Genomic DNA, 14,883 nt, shown 5'->3' with positions numbered 1-14,883 from the left:
ATGGACTGTTTTGTCCCTAGATGGGGGATGGCGCCGGACTCTTCTGGAGGGACCCAGAACCGGCTGTTCTTTCATCTTCCCGGCAGCCCGCACGTCCACTCTGGAGTCCTGCTCGTCCAGTTTGCTCCCACTCCACTGGCTGCGGGTAAGTGCCCACTGGGCATCGGGATTCCCGAGTAGCCAAGTGCCACGCGAAGCTTTGGCAACTCAGGGTCTGGCGTCTGAGAGGAGGTCACCACAGCCGATTGCCTGCCCCGGAGGCCTACGTCAGCCTGCTTCAGGGGCGTGCCAGTCCTTTACAATTCACAACGGCCAGAAGGTCTTACATCATGACCTTGACTTTTCCACCTGAGAGATCTGAGTTTTGGGGTTATAGGCCAAAGAGCCAGACGGTGGCATTGAGACCGGCGATCTTTCCGCTCCCTCGGCTGTCACCGAAGGGGTGCCATCTGCCTACCGGCAGGGCCGTAGTCGTAGGCTGACCTGAAAGCAGACCCGTACGCCCCTTCCTTCTCATTTCAGTCAGAATTTCCTACCCCTTTGCCTCAGTTTTCCAGTCTGGCCCAGCTGTTCTCAGACACATTTGGCCAGAGTCTCACTCTCGTACCCGCACTAGACTCTGACTTGTTCCCATGGCGGCATGTCGCATCAGGGAGCCGCTGCCCCTTCTCCTGCTCTGCAGCTGCCTGGACCGCTGGCACACCAGAGGGGATTCTGGGTCTGGGTTGGAGAACCGAGAATACAAAGCTGTCCTCCCACTGGGTGGGGAGGCGAGTTGGCGAAGTTTGCCCGGTGAGCTTCCCTGGCCTGGGTACAGATGCCACACTCCACCCCACTGGCGCGACCCGCAGAAGCCCGGCGAGCCTCGGGGGTGAAGATGGAGAGGGAGGTGTGGCAGAAAGGGGCGGGTGGAAGAAGACCCGGATAAAAGCAAGGGCCACATGCTGGCCTCGCTCAAGTCAGACATAATCGTGGGGGAGAGCGACAGATTGGGTGAAGGAGGGTGCCCCTAAAGGCCGGGGAGACAGAGCTCATTATACGTACCCCCCCCATAAGTTATGTGGCCCGGGAAGGCTTGGAACTGGGCGGAAGTGTCCAGAACAGCAGCTGCCTGTCTATCCCAGCAGTACACACGGCTGTGCAGCTCGTTTCTTCATTTGGTGGGCTTCCTCCACGGCCTGCGGCATTAACTACATTCATTATGTCGTGCAACCCTCCTCACTAGCCATTTCCAGAACTTTTTCATTAAACATCCCATCCACCCTGGCAATCTCTATTCTGCTTTCTATCTCCATGCATTTGCTCATCCACCTCATGCAAGTGGAATCAGTCAATAGTCATTTTATGTGTGGCTTATGACCCTTAGCCTAATATCTTCAAGATTCATCTATTTTTCTAGCATGGGTCAGAATGTCGTTCCTTTTTAAGGCCGAATAACATCCTGCTGCATGGATAGACGACATTTTGCTTAGGCTTTCACCTGTTGATGGACATAGGGGTTATTCCCATCTTCTGGCCGTTGGGATGATGATGCCGTGAACACGGCTGCACAAACATCTGTTTGAGTCCCTGCTTTGATTCTTTAGCGCGTACCTAGAAGTAGGGTTGCTAGATCATATGGTGAAGTCTGTGTTCAGCTTCCTGAGGAGTCGCCAAACTGTTTTCACAGCGGCCAAGAAATTTCACGATGATGCAGTATTATTATCTAGATTGCCTACCATAATTTTATTTCCCCAAATAGCGCTAAATTTTCCATTACAGCTTAAAAAAAAAAAAAAGTTTCACGATCCAATCAGGGATCACAGTCTGCGTTTAGTTGTCATGTCTCTTGATTCTTCTTTGATCTAGAATAGTGTTCCTTCCTATTTGTTTTTCATGACACTGCCATTTTTGCAGAATCCAGCCCAGTTGTCTTATAGAATATCCTCCAATTTGAATTTGCCTGAATGTTTCCTTGCAGTTAGAGTCAGATTAAACCTTTCTGCAAGAATACTGTATGAGCAGTAAGTTCTCTCTGTTTCATTACTTCAACCATTTAATGTTGCCCGATCTCATTATTGCTGATGTTGAATTTGGTTGCTGGTTAAGATGTCATCTGCTAGATCTTTCCATTGCCCAGGAACCCTTTCCCTTTGTAGTCATGAGCTGTGTGGTAAGTTGAAGTTGTGTGAATATCCTCTCCCCAACAATCTGTCAATCATTGGTTTTAGTATCAAGGAATGATCTTGGCCTAAATTATTATTTCATTGTGTGTTTTTAAATTATATCATTCCATCTACATTTGTTATATGTTTTGTATAATCTCTTATTCTGAGGCACCTGGGCGGCTCAGTCAGTTAAGCACCCAGCTCTTGATTTCAGCTCTGGTCATGATCTAATGATTCATGAGATCAAGCCACACGTTGAGATCTGCACTGACCGTGTGGAATTTGCTTGGGATTCTCTCTCTCTTCCTCTCTCTCTCTCTCTCTCTCTCTCTCTCTCTCTCTCTGCACTGTCCTTCTCAAAATGAATAAATAAACTTAAAGAAAAAAAAAGAAAAAAAGTCAGCGGAAACATAATCATGAGATGATACCAATGTTGAAATTAGCGTACAAGGACTGCAAAGTACTTACTATAAATATGACTAAGGACTTGAAGGAAAATATAGTGGTCTTAATTGGGAGTCTTAACAGAGTAATTAAAACTGTAAAGAATTGGGGCCCCTGCGTGGCTCAGTGGGTTAAGCGTCCAAGTTTGGCTCAGGTCATGATCTCGCAGTCCTTGAGTTCAAGCCCCGCGTCAGGCTCTGTGCTGACATGACAGCTCAGAGCCTGCTTCTTCAGAGATGTCTCCTTCTCTCTCTGATTCTCTCTCTCTCTCTCTCTCTCTCAAAATAAATAAACATTAAAAAAATACAACTGTAAAGAACCGAATAGATTGAAAATCCATTGGAGTGGCTTACCAAAAGATTGAAGAAGGCTTGGAAGAAGAATAGGCTGTGAGTTTAAGGACAAGTCTGGAGAAATGATCTCATCTGAAAATCAGAAACAAAAGGACCGAATAGAAATTAACAATGCCCAAGCGATCTATAGGACCATCTCAAGCAGTCTAACGTATGTGTCTGGAGTTCCAGAAAGAGAGGAGAGAGAGGATGGGACAGAAAAATATATGTATTTGAAGACATAATGGTAAGAAAAAAAAAATGTGAAATTTGATGAGAGACATTCACTTACAGATTCAAGAAGCTTGGCAAGCCACAAACAGGATGAGCAAAGGAAAATCACACCTGGAGTAAGCATGTCATAGTCCAAGTGCTGAAAACCAGAGGTAAAGAAAACATTTTGAAAGCAGGTAGGTTCCATATCGGGGAACAGTGATGTGGAAGAGTGGAGGACAGAGACAGTGAGCTCACACTCTGAAGTGCTGACAAAGAAGACAATCTAGAATTCTGTAGCCAATGAAAATATCTTGCAGTAGGAGAGACAGGTAAAGACATTTTATGAAAAATGATAGAGGATGGGGCTCCCGGGTGGCTCGGTCAGTGAAGCAGCCGACTCCTGATTTGGGCTCAGGTCACGATCTCGTGGTTTGTGAGTTCAAAACCTGCACTGGGCTCTGTGCTGGCAGCGTGGAGCCTGCTTGGGATTCTCTCTCCCTCTCTTTCTGCCCCTTCCCCACTCTCTCCCTCTCTCAAAATAAGTAAATAAATAAACATGTACATACATACACACATACATAAAACTTCAAAAGGAAAAGAGCGACAGAGAAGAGACTCTGCTGCCGGCAGGCCCGCGCTCCGAGAAATGCTAAAGGGCGTTCTTCAGTCTGAAAGGAAATTTGGGAACTTGGACCCATAGGAAGGAATGAAGCACCACAGAAATGGTAAAAGGTGGGTAAATTTAAAAGCATTACTTTTTTGTTTTCTCAATTTCCACAAACGACCAGGATCTATTTACAGCAAAAGTAATATTATCATAAGACACAGTTTATGACCTATGGAGGAATAAAATATAATAGTAGAAATAATGGGAGAGCAAATAAACTTATATCGTTGTAAGGCTCTAATATCTGTGAAATGTGAAGTTCAAGGAGATTGTGATCAACTAGTGACGTGTCCTATAATTTCTTTTTTTTTTATATTTATTTTTGAGAGAGAGAGCGAGTGAGTGAGCACAAGCTGGGGAGGGACAGAGAGAGAAGGAGACACAGAATCCGAAGCAGGCTCCAGGCTCTGAGCTGTCAGCACACAGCCCGACGCGGGGCTCAAACTCACGAACTGTGAGATCGTGACCTGAGCCGAAGTCGGATGCTCAACCTACTGAGCCACCCAGGCGCCCCTACATACTATAATTTCTAAGGCAACCATTAAAAAATAATAAAAAGAGATCTAGCTAAAAAGCAAAAAAGGAAGTAAAATATAATATTAATGATAGTTAAATCCTGACTATTGAATTACAAGATGTAAATATGGTATTAATTATATTCAGTTCCTCAGAAAAAGGCAGGAAGAGATGAACTGAGGAATTAAAGGACACATAGAAAAAAAGCAGCAAGGTGGCAGACCTTGCTCTGTTTCTCCAAATTCATATGATGAAATCCTCACTTCCAGCACCTCGGAATGCGACTGTATTTGGAGCTAGAGCCCCTGCAGGGATACTAAGTTAAAATGAGGTCATTCGGCTGGACCCTAATCCAGTATGACTGGTGTCCTTACAAGAAGAGATTCGGGTACAGACACGTACAGAAGGAAAAGAACGTGAAGACGCAGGGAGAAGTCAGCCGTCGACCAGACAAGGAGAGAGGCCTGGAACAGATCCTTCTCTCACAGCCCTCAGAAGGAACCAGTTCTGTCAACGCCTTGATCTCAGACTTCTAGCTTCCAAAACTGTGAGAAAAGAAATCTCTGTTGTTGAAGCCACCCAATCTGTGGTACTTTGTTACGGTGGCCCCAGCAGACTAAACCCAGACTGACACAGACTAAACCTAGACCTAAACCCAGCTGTATGAATAATTCCAGTAAATGTAAATATTCCAGTTAAAACACAGAGCTTGTCAAGACCCCACTATACAATAGGTAAAAGAGAGAGAATTTCTCTACAGACACCGAAAGTAAAAGGATGAAAACAGATACGCTAGGCACTTAGAAAGCACACGAAGCTGGTACGGCTACATTCGTATCAGGCCAGGTTAACGTCCAGACAAGGAGAATTAGAGATAAAGAGAGGCATTTCGTAATCCGAAAAGGACCCACTGAACAGGAAGCTGTAACCCTAAATGGATATGCACCTGATAGCAGAGCTACAAAAAAACTGAAGTAAAAACTGACAGAACTAAGGGGGAAAAAAGGCAAATGCGTAATCACAGAGATTGGAAAACTCTTCGTTGGTAATTGATAAGTGATTAACTAGACAAAAAAAGCAATAGGACATAGAAAGTCTGAGCGGGACGACCAACTTGGCGGAGCCGACATGGTATGTATCTGCGGGAACTCTATCCCATGATATTGCAGAACCGCAGTGTTTGGAGGCACGCAAATGTTTAAAAATTAAAGAATATATTTCTAGGGGTGCCTGGTTGGCTCAGTTGGTGGGACCTGCAACTCTTGTTCTCTGGGTCATGAGTTCAGGCCCCACCTTGTGTAGAGATTACTTAAAAATAAAATCTTAGGGGCCCCTGGGTGGCGCAGTCGGTTAAGCGTCCGACTTCAGCCAGGTCACGATCTCGCGGTCCGTGAGTTCGAGCCCCGCGTCGGGCTCTGGGCTGACGGCTCGGAGCCTGGAGCCTGTTTCCGATTCTGTGTCTCCCTCTCTCTCTGCCCCTCCCCCGTTCATGCTCTGTCTCTCTCCGTCCCAAAAATAAATAAAAAACGTTGAAAAAAAATTAAAAAAAAAAAAAAAATCTTAAAACAAAACATATATATATATATATATATATATATATATATATATATATATATACATACATACATGATTCATGAGTCAAGGAAGAAAACACAATGAAGGCAAAATATCTCAAACTGAACAAAACAAAAGCACAGCGTATCAGAATTTGTGTAGTGCAGCTGAGAGAAGTGCTTTAGAGGGAAATTGAGAACTTTAAATCCGAAAAAGAGAAAGCTTTAAAATCAGTATTCTATGATTCTACCCTAAGAAGCTGGAAGAAGTTTGGCGGGTTTTCCAAAAAGTTAAATATTTTTACCATACGACCCAGCAATTCTACTCCTAAATATATACCCAAGAGAACTGAAAACATATATTTATACAAAAACCAGTACACAAATGTTTATAGATGCGTTAGTCCTATAGTCAAAAAGTCGAAACAAAGAGCAAAATAAAATAAGCAAAAAAACAAAACAAAACAAAACAAAAACAAGTTAAATCCCAAAAAATGAGTAATGAGAGCAGGAATTAGTGAAATGGAAATACATAAAGAACAGAGAAAGTTAACAAAACCAAAAGTTGGTTCTTTGAAAAAAATCAGTGAAATTGATAAACCGCTAGCAAGATGGATTAAGAAAAAAAAGAGGGAAAATGCAAATTACCAATTATCAAGAACAAAAGGGTGAAACAGAGCAAAGGAGAGTAAGGAAACTTTCAGGCTGATCCAATATTCTAGATCTTAATTGGGTTGATGGTTACCCCAGTGTATACATTTACCAAAACTATATGCTTAAAATCTGTAGATAAATTATATTTCTTTTATTTATTTATTTATTTATTTATTTATTTATTTATTTTTAATTTTTTAATATATGAAATTTACTGTCAAATTGGTTTCCATACAACACCCAGGGCTCATCCCAAAAGGTGCCCTCCTCAATACCCATCCCCCACCCTCCCCTCCCTCCCACCCCCCCATCCACCCTCAGTTTGTTCTCAGTTTTTTTTTTTTTTTTTTTTTTTTAATTTTTTTTAACGTTTTTTATTTATTTTTGAGACAGAGAGAGACAGAGCATGAACGGGGGAGGAGCAGAGAGAGAGGGAGACACAGAATCGGAAGCAGGCTCCAGGCTCCGAGCCATCAGCCCAGAGCCCGACGCGGGGCTCGAACTCACGGACCGCGAGATCGTGACCTGAGCTGAAGTCGGCCGCTTAACCGACTGAGCCACCCAGGCGCCCCTGTTCTCAGTTTTTAACAGTCTCTTATGCTTTGGCTCTCTCCCACTCTAACCTCTTTTTTTTTTTTTTTTTCCTTCCCCTCCCCCATGGGTTTCTGTTACGTTTCTCAGGATCCACATAAGAGTGAAACCATATGGTATCTGTCTTTCTCTGTATGGCTTATTTCACTTAGCATCACACTCTCCAGTTCCATCCATGTTGCTACAAAAGGCCATAGATAAATTATATTTCAATAAAGTGAAAAAAATTTATGAATTCTAGGGGCGCCTGGCTGGCTCAGGAGGTAGAGGTCCCAATTCTTGATCTCGGAGTCATGATTTTAAGCCCCACATTGGGTGTAGAGCTTACTTAACAGCGACAACAACAACAACAACAAAATTCTGCATACTGTTATCTCCAGTTCAGATCTGACATTTCTGGATTTTTCCTCACCTTCCTTCAGTCCATATTTTTTATCTTCCTTTTTTCACAGTGTAATCTCTGATTTCCAACATCTATGTATTTATTCATTTTTTTGTATCTTTCATACAAAAACAACAGTTTTAGAATTCCTACGCTGATATTATCAACAACAAACCAATTAAGTAAAGCTCAAGTGTTTTTTGGTTTTTGTAGTCCTTAGGAAGTCCATGAACTGTATTGAACATTCATTTGAATTCTTGTGTTATTTTTTCTGTACAATTATGTTACCATTCATTTCTGGTTTACTCCTCCTGTGTTTCTTTTTTCAGATTTTTTCTTATTTTCTTATTTTCCCTTCTTTCTTACACAAAGGTAGCATACTACATATTTGGCAATCTATCATGGAAATCACTCTGTATCAGCTAATGAAAATCTTCTTTTTTTTTTTAATAGCTACACAGTATTGCACTGATGGGTTTATTTAATCAGCTTCCATGGAACGTGGGTGCTTTCCAACATTCTGCCATTACAAATAATGCCACAGTGAATAAGCTTGTGCATACGTTGCTATAGGTCTGTGGAAGTGAATCTTCGGGAGAAATTCCTAGAAATAGCATTTCTGGGTCAGAGGGTAAATGCCATTCTGTCTCATTAGCACCACCAAATTCCTCTCTCTGGGAGGCTGGGCCAATTTTATGCTCTTGCAAGTTTCCCCTCAGCTTGCCAACTGAGATATGCTGTCCAAGTTTTTTAGTTTTTGCCAATCTTATTTAAAGGTGGGAATCTTGGGATGCCTGGGTGGCTCCGTAGTAGGTTAAGCGTCTGACTTTGGCTCAGGTCATGATTTCGCAGTTCGTGGGTTCGAGCCCCACATCCGGCTCTGCGCTTACAGTGCGGAGCCTGCTTGGGATTCTCTGTCTCCCTCTTTATCTGCCTCTCCCCTGCTAGCTCTTTCTCTCTCTCTCTCTCAAAAAAAAAAAAAAAAAAAAAAAAAGTGGGCATCTTGTCATATATTTAAGGTAGACTAGAAACTCTTTAAGGCTCAGAACCCAAGGTGCGGACTTCACATACTGCTCACACTAACAGGTGCCCCTGCCCTGTACTTGTTAAATGAGTAAAGGAAAAAACTGGTCGGACCTCTACCGGACTCATCATGTTGGGACTGTTGTGAAACCGGTCACCATGACAGTTGACTCATGTCCCAGTGTGGGCAGTGCCAGACGCCTGGCTGGGAGCTAGTGAAAAAGAAGAGGAGACGGGTCTCCCCCCCTGCCAACACTCCCCCTCCCCCCCCAGAACAGGTAGAAGACCCTTCTCTCCCCGTGGAACGTAGTAAGAGTACAGCTTTATGAGTCCAGAGATATCCACAGAGCCATTGCAATGCATGACACAATGCCCCCTTTACCCTAGTAGAATTGTCTCTAGTATTTTTTTTTTAATGTTTGTTTGTCATTGAGGAGGGGGAGGGGGAGAGAGGGAGGGAGACACAGAATCCAAATCAGGCTCCAGGCTCTGAGCTGTCAGCACAGAGCCCGATGCGTGGCTCAGATCCACGATTGGAACCGTGAGATCATGACCTGAGCTGAAGTTGGATGCTTAACTGACTGAGCCACCCAGGCGCCCCTCTAGTATTTATACTATTTGTTAAATATGTCGGCACGAACATGGTAAGACTTTTTTTTTCCTTCTTTTTTTTTTTTTAAGTGTATTTATTTGAGAGAAAGAGTGCAAGTGGGAAAGGGGCAGAGAGAGGGAGAGACAGAATCCCAAGCAGTCTCCGCACTATCAGTGCAGAGCCCAATGCAGGGCTCGAACTCACAAACTATCAGATCTGAGCCAAGATCAAGAATTGGGTGCTCAACCAACTGAGCCACCCAGGCGCCCCGAGATTTTTTTCTTATTGATTGATTAAATAGGCAAGACAGCTGCAGAGTTCAAAATTCAAAAGTACTGTCCATGAAGATTTCCCTTCATTCCCTATTTCCAACCCACCAAATTGCCTTCCTCTCAAAGGTAACTAATGGCATCAATTTCCTAGGTGTCCTTTCAGAGATATTTATGCACAATACAAGTGAATACACACATCTTTACCCAAATAGTAGCCTGTTCTATAAATCCTTTTTTTCCCCATTTCACCTTCTTCACATATATTTTTTTTTTAAATTGATTTGAATCCTCAGCAGCTTTTTTTTTTAAGTTTACTTATTTTTGAGACAGAGAGAGACAGAGCATGAGTGGGGGAGGGGCAGACACAGAATCGGAAGCAGGCTCCAGGCTCTGAACCGTCAGCCCAGAGCCCAACGCGGGGCTCAAACTCACAGACTGCGAGATCGTGGCCTGAGCTGAAGTCAGACGCTTAGCCGACTGAGCCACCCAGGTGCCCCTCTTCACATATATTTTAGATTTCATTCTATTCTACACCAAAACATGCAGAGCTTGCTTGAACTTTTTCACAGTACAGTGTCCTTCGTATACTGTAACTTACTTTACCGGTACCTTAGTGATAGACATTTAGGCTGTTTATAGTCTTTGCTATTACAAATGGTAAGATAAGAAATAACCTTATGTATGTTCTTTTAGACATACAAGTGTGTCGGTAGGATAAATTTCTAGATGTGGACCAAAAGGGATATGTGCATTTGTAATTTTGACAAATAGTGCCCATTTGGCGTCCTTGGAGCTGTACCAGTTTACATCCCAGCAGGGTGGGACTGTGGGGGAGGATCCTGGGCTGCCATCCCCCTGAGAGCATGTGGGAGGCCGGGGGGGGGGGGGTGTAGCCAGATGGCCCTTTGCACTCTGTACGGGATGATCATCTCTGCCCTGCACCTAAGCGGACCTCGGATGAGCGCTCTGTGGGCAGGCCCAGTGGAGGCACAGGCTTCGAAACGGGAAGTGAAACAGAGCCCGCTTTGACAGCTTCTGAAGTTTGACAGCTCTGATGCCCTCCGTGCTGAGCAGGCTCTAGAAAAAGACGGCTCCTGCCGTCAAGGCCACACAACCCCCAGGAGAAGCGACTTAGACAGGGACCAGATTTCATTTGTCCGGCACATAAACAATCCTCACAGGCTGGACAGGACCAACAGCCCAAACAGGAGGCATGAGTACCTACTACGTAGCCAACCCTGGGCTAGACACACAGCACCAGGATGAGGCAGTCTCTAGCGGAGGCAGTGAGATGTACTGTGGCAATGAGACGTGCCCTCATAAAATATAAACAGAGAAATCCTTAACTCCTCTTGGGGAAGGCTGCCCCGAGAAACGGCATGTGGTCAAGGGCAGGACTTGCAGGTCTGGAAGCCAGCAGAACCTCTCCGCGAGGTGGAGGCATCTGCCCCAGAGGAGGTTTCTGGGAAGTGCCTTTTCCTTCAAGAGACTAAGGACCACAGCAGAGCTCAGGAAGGACCCGGGACCCTGTCTACCTTCCGTCCTCCCTGCTCGTTCTGAAATACTTAGCTACGGGGCCGTCTTCGGGAAGTCCGCGTGCACTCCTGTCCCGTGGCTCTGTTCGCATTAGCTCCAGGCCGCCCTCTCCCACCAGGAAGCCCTCGGAGCTGAGGCACCGGAGCTCCAACCGTCCGCATCTGCCATGACTGGCACGCAGTTGTTTTCTAGTGTAGCAGTCGGCTGAACGAACTATGGAGAACACAGGCCGTCATGTTGACGATCCCGTAAGTCCTGGAGGTGGAGCTGACCCCAAGCCACGTCAAGCTGCCACTGCTGTGGCCTCATTCCACCTCTAGACCCTTTCGGAGACATGTTCCTTTCCCGGATTTACTTGAGTTTCTTGGCAAATTAGCTCCTTAAGCCTGACGTTACCGGTGCGTTTGTCTGAGTTTGAGGGTGGAAAAATGCCGCCACACCTCAGTCACTAGAGAATGAATCAGTGTGGCCTTCATCGGTGGGTGTGGCACTGGTCGTCACTGTGGCAGCTGGGGACGGCAGAATGGGGACAGAGGGACCTGGGAAATGTGAGGGCAGAGGGTGGGCCGTCCTCCTCTTTGCATCTCCTCCTCATGATCTCTCCCTTGACGTCTGGCAGCGTGACACCAGCCGTTTGCGAAGTTCTCGGGAACCTCCCGGACACTGCTCTGCCTCGGCTCTCCTGCCGCTAGGCCACTGTCCCTTCTCCTTTGCTGGTCTTCCACCTTCTAGAGAGGATTTCCCGAGCGCCGTCTTTGGTCTTGTCGTCACGCCACCTCCCTGTCTCTCTTCACCCCCTGAGAACCCCTCCATGCGCATGGGCTCAGCTGTCGCTTCTGTGCAGGCGATCCCCCCTGCCCTGGATGCCACCTCTCCCTGACCTCGCCACTGGACTTGACCTCTAAGTTGCCGCTGCCTACTGGATGTTTCCTTTTGGGAGTCCTGTCATCGTCTTAAACTGAACAGGCGTGAAGTCGAGCTTGCTCCTCCTCCCAGATTCCAGTCTTCTGCCCATGGCATCAGCCTTCTCTCACGCACCCGTGCTCAAATCCTGAGTCATCTTCGACGCCTCCTCCCCACTCCTCCCTTCCCAAACGCAGGCCTTGCCACCTGCCTTTGCAACATCTCTTGTTGCTCTCTGTCCTTTGCATTCTGACTGCTAGCCCAGCATCTCAGCACCCATGTCCTGAATATTTAATAGCTTCTGCTGTGGTCTCCCTGCCTGCACTTTCTTCCCTGCGAGTCTTTCTTCCTACCTGGCCAGACAGATTCTCCGGAATGATTATTTTTATCCTATTTTTCTCTTGCTCAACAACCTTCAGGCGCTGTCTTCACTGTGGATAAGTGCAGATTCCTTCACCTCAGGCTCCCGGCCCTATGTTTGGCCCCAGCCCTACTTGCTGGCGTTATCCCACATGACGTGAGTGCAGGCATCAGATTCCGTCCCGACACTTACGTGCTGTGTGACCCTTGGGCAAGTACTTAACCTCACTGTGCCTGAATCTCTTCCTCAAAGTCTCTTTATAAAGATTTTAGCATCTGAGAGGATAAACAGCACTTAGAACAGTCTGGATATGGAGTAGGCACTGAAATGCTAGCTGTTTAGTGCACCGATTCTCATCAAGCAAGTGCTGCAATCTGCACGCCCTCCCCTGGGCGCACACGTCCGCCTCTCCTTGTCACCTTTGCTCTCAGCCCAGTCCCTCAATCTAGAATGCTCTTCTCTGCCCCTCTCCTCTTACTCACCCTTCATGGGCCCCTGACCTCCCATTTTGCTTCTGATGAACGTCTCTTTGCCACTTCCTGCAGGGCTGCTCCGCCTGGTTGGGTGGTGCTGGGCGTGTCGAGCCAGCCGCAGGCCACTCTCGGCCCATCTTCCTGGAGGGGTCGTTTTACTTGACAAGTGAGTTCACCCATTTGTAATGCTACAGCAGCTACCTCAGTAATATCATGGAGTAGAACGCAAGACTGGCAGAAGGTTTTGAAGAAAACAGATGCAACTAGTAAGGATACTCAGGGGCACCTGGGTGACTCGGTCAGTTAAGCGTCCGATTTCGGCTCGGGTCATGATCTCACAGCTCGTGAGTTCCAGCCCCGCGTCGGGCTCTGCGCTGACAGCTTAGAGCCTGGAGCCTGCTTTGGATTCTGTCTCTCTCTCTGTCTCTCTCAAAAATAAATAAACAAACAAACATTTTTTAAAAAGAATATTCAGAGTGGAGGTGTCTCAGGCCACCCCCCAGCTGCGGTAGGGGGTCTTCATTCATTCTGCAGCGGAAGGGGTGAGGTGCTAAAGTGAGGCAGGGACAGCCAATGTAGCGGGAGGTGGCTGTCTGTGTGCTCAGGGTCCCCACAATGAGGGTCCTTTTAAGTGCAGGGCTCTCTCCTTCCTGAAGACTCAGTGTCGATACCACTCCCAATTGCCCCAAAGTAGCCTGTATATTGTTTTCTTAACTTTCCACATGGGTAGATCTCATCTCTCCAACAGCGCCCTCAGCACCCAGGGTGCAGGCCCAGAGGGGTGCGGGTGTTGGGTAACGCACTGCGGAAGGCAGCCCCAGGTGTGAGTCCGGCCGCGGGGTTTACTGATGGAGTAAGTTGCTTTTCTTTCCAGCCTCCTTATCTGTCAACTGTGGCTCATACTTACCTAATGAGAGTGTTTTGAGTCACTCCAGTCAACTAGATAAGGAATGTGCAGCTTTCAGCTCAGCAGATGGCACGCAGGGCACTTAGTAAACATCAGACCCCTCCGAGCTACGTGAGGCTCTCAGCAAACGTTGGATTCTCGAATGTTCCCACTGATAACTATACCTTCCCACCTGCATCTACACCCACATCCTTGGCCTCCCTTCCTGTCACGCTGGATGCTCCTACCTGAGGCCAGCCTCTCCCTGGGTACTCGTCCTGGCCCTTGTCGCTTTCACAGAGGCCTCATATGACTGCTGTCTCTGTCTCCTGCGGCATCAGTACCCTCCCCGTTTGCTCACTGTCTTCACTGGGTGATCATGCTGTGGTGTCACTCTCTCTAAAGCAAAAGACAAAACGACACATCAAAACCCCTCCTTTGATCCCACGTCCCACTGGTCACCGCTGTATTCCTCTGCTCCCTTTCCAGTAAAACTCCCTGAAAGAGTTGGCACGCTCCCCTTTCCACTTCTGCCACTCGCTCTGAGCCCACTGCAGCACACTCTTACCTGGCAGTCGTGGAAACTTCTTGTCTCTGGTGACCTCTGCATGGCCAAGTCCAGCATTCGGCCCTCAGGCTTCATTGTACCAGCCTCTCCAAAGCACCTGAGACCCTGAAATGCCTTCTGTCCAGGCCCCCCGGGCCTGCAACTCCTGATTTTCCTCCGGCCCTGCCGCCCACAGTCTCCTTCCTCGCCTCTAAGCATAGAAGTCCCAGGCCTGTCCTTGGACCACTTCTTGTCTCTTTCTGCAGTCACCGAGGTAACTTTATCCACGCTCAGGGCTTTAAATGCCACCTAAGAAACGTCCTCATTTACATCTCCGATCCAGAGCTCCCCAGAATTCCAGGCTGGCGTATCCACCGCCTACTCCCCAGCTCCGCTGGGGTGTCACCCACTTCAGGCGCGGACTCTTGGTTCCCCAGCACCCCCCACCCCCACCCCTCACACAGCCTTCCCCATCTCAGTCATGGGAACTCTGGCTTTCCAGACGCTCAGGCCGAGGCCTTTGGAGTTCTCCTTCGCTCCTCTCTCTCTCAAGCCCACAACCGACTGATCTCCCCACCCTGGTCCAAATCTCCGTCACCTCTCTCGAGGCCGACCCCAAAAGCCTGAGCAGTTTTGCCGCCTCTTTTTCCCCCAACCCCACAATCTGTTCTCCGCCAACCGCCAGAGTCATGTTTTCAACACATAAGCTTGATTGTGTCATTTATTGGCTCAAAACCCACCACTGTCTTCCTGTCTCACTCAGAATAAAATCCAGATTCCTTATCTAG

At 47.0% G+C, this 14,883-nt stretch overlaps 1 long non-coding RNA gene across 4 annotated transcripts in view; it reads left to right on the top strand.

Annotated features, from left to right (window-relative positions):
• LOC109246839 (uncharacterized) overlaps positions 1 to 14,883 on the top strand; it is an 18,566-nt gene extending 3,683 nt beyond the window's left edge. For all 4 annotated transcript variants that reach the window (XR_002071469.2, XR_002071467.2, XR_008421081.1 and 1 more), the window contains 4 exons: positions 21 to 145; positions 3,218 to 3,333; positions 10,337 to 11,173; positions 14,038 to 14,883. This is a non-coding gene — a long non-coding RNA (uncharacterized LOC109246839). The remainder of the gene's footprint in view (positions 1 to 20; positions 146 to 3,217; positions 3,334 to 10,336; positions 11,174 to 14,037) is intronic.

Source organism: Panthera pardus, unplaced genomic scaffold (genome assembly GCF_024362965.1).
Source record: "Panthera pardus isolate Hobbes unplaced genomic scaffold, ASM2436296v1 HiC_scaffold_12, whole genome shotgun sequence".
Lineage (NCBI taxonomy): Eukaryota > Metazoa > Chordata > Mammalia > Carnivora > Felidae > Panthera > Panthera pardus.
This window is presented reverse-complemented; position numbering and strand designations above follow the sequence as displayed.